This window comes from Rhea americana, unplaced genomic scaffold (assembly GCF_003343005.1).
Source record: "Rhea americana isolate MKP2758 unplaced genomic scaffold, rheAme1 scaffold_28, whole genome shotgun sequence".
Taxonomy (NCBI): Eukaryota; Metazoa; Chordata; class Aves; order Rheiformes; family Rheidae; genus Rhea; species Rhea americana.
In genome coordinates, this window is record NW_028186401.1 from 5,955,328 (window position 1) to 5,957,568 (window position 2,241).

Consider the following 2,241-nt stretch of genomic DNA (forward strand, 5'->3'; position numbering starts at 1 on the left):
TATGTAGTGATTGTGTACAGTGTCATTGGGTGATTGGGGAAAAATCTAACTCACTTCTGACAGACAGCATCAATACTTTCTTACACATTTTCTCTGTAGTAAGGAAAAGATCATCTGACATGGGAACATGTTGAGCCAGCAGGGTATCTCTAAATATCGTCCCTTCCCTTTGGATTAGATAAATGCCTTGGAGCAGGAAGAATCATTTAGCTCTAGGCCTCAAATGTGAATTTGGTATTAGAACACTCATGACCAGAAATGTTAACATCTAAAAATGTGACTGCCTKGAGGAAAGGTAGTCTTAACACTACTGTAGAATATTCTAAGACATGAGTTGGCTTCTGTTTTCCCTCATTTGTTTGCCAAGCAGGACACCCTTGTTGCGAACTCCAATTTCATGAACTCTGCCTCTACATTGACTCCTCTGGTGTTAAATGCAGAAGGTCTAGGAAATTCATGTAGKAAATAGGAATGACCTGCTCATTTCAGCAAGTAATATCCTTATCTTTCCTGCTGCTTTTAGGTTTTGTGTGGTTTTGTTGGTTTTGTGAGTTTCTTGTTTTTCTTTCACCTTTCACTTCTACTTTATGGCAGTCTGTATTTTTGTGCCCTTCATTTGGAATGTTTAACTCTCAGCTGCTTGCTGAAGTGAGCAGTATTGTAGACACTTGGGCCTACTGCGTAGGGGTTGTACATAATGGTGGATGGTGTGGCACTCCCCCACTCTCTATTCTAGCTGGAGTCTTCCTTGCTTTTTTGCATTCCAGGGAGCAGCACAAGGAATGGTGCAGCCACATAAAACCTCTGGGGAGAAGTTAGTCTGATGATTCCCTGTGTGTAGGTGGATCTTAAACAATTGCCTTGCCTGTTAAGTCAGCTGGGATGTTACTTGATGGCTAAGCACTRGGTTGTCTAGCAGACCCTTGAGCAAAGCAGTGCGTGGCTTTCTTGGCAGTTGAAGGTGCTTAGCAGCTCAGCCTTCCCTGAGGCCTTGACTTAGGGCCAACTTGTCAGGCTTTTGCTACTGCATGATCCCTGCYTGCAGCTTTGAGCGGACTTGGCGGTGTTGGACAGTGACAGTATCCTCATCTCACTTGGGAGGCTTGTTGCTGAGAGAGGTCTCTGAAGCATCTCTTGTGGAGAATAGAGATGTTGGTTACCTAACAGGCAAAATGACTGCCCTGAAAACTGTCAATATGCAGATTCCACCCCCCCCCCCCCCCCAGGACCTATTAGGTTGTAGGCAAGAATTTTCTAGAGATGGTCTGTGCCAAGACTAAGGTCCTTAAGTGGGCACAGAAGCTAGCAGCCCTATGCTTGCAGTGCATGGAAGGACTCTTCTCTGGGATGGCAGAGATTTCTCTGCAATCAGCATCAAAGTGTTTAGCTCATGCATCTCTGCAGAAACTGGGATTTGCTGGTTTTTCCCTACTGGACAGTGAGTGAGGGCCCTCCTTCAGAGGGAGCAGTACTGACTTACATGCAGTTCAGGTACCTGAGGGCAATTGTGACTGGTCCTCGGAAAATGGCACTCTGCCACATGATGGAGCTGCTGGCTGTGAAAGTACCTTACCTGGGCGTAGCGATATCCGATGCTGACTGTTTTCTGCCTGTCAAACTGGCTCACCAAAGGCTTGGGAGATTTGAATAGAGTCTCCTAATCTTTCAGTGRCTGGCAGAAAAAAAACATACGCAGCAGCCTTTCTGGCCAGGATGCTTTGAAAAGGGGCATATATAGAGTTAATAACTTGTTTGAGCCTAGGGTGGAGAGAAGCACTGCCAGAACAAGTGTTTTATTGCTACTAAATGCTCTCCTGCAAGCTTGGGTTTGTTTGTTTGTTTGTTTGTTTGTTTTTTGTTTTTATTTTTTTTACTTATATCTGTCTCATTTGGTCTGTAAGCAGGGCAGTTGAGACGGGTGAGCTGTTGGGGCTGGGGACAGGACTGTCACTACTGCTCCTCTGTAGTGAGAATTACTCTGTAGGAGACAGTGTTTTGGGCTTTATGTCTAGTTTATCAGCCTTTGTGGTTTAGCCATTGCATCTGCTTCAAAACTCCCCAGGTGGGAGTCACTCTGGGGAAGCAGCAGAGGTCAGCATGGATCTTGCTTCCAGTTTTATTTGCAACCTGTGGGGAGCAGCCACAGGCATCTTCCAAAGGCTGTAACTGTCCCAGTGTGAATCTCAGAGGCAGGAGTGTGATGCTCCTGTGTCTGCATGTGGGGTGGTTTTTTTTTTTTTT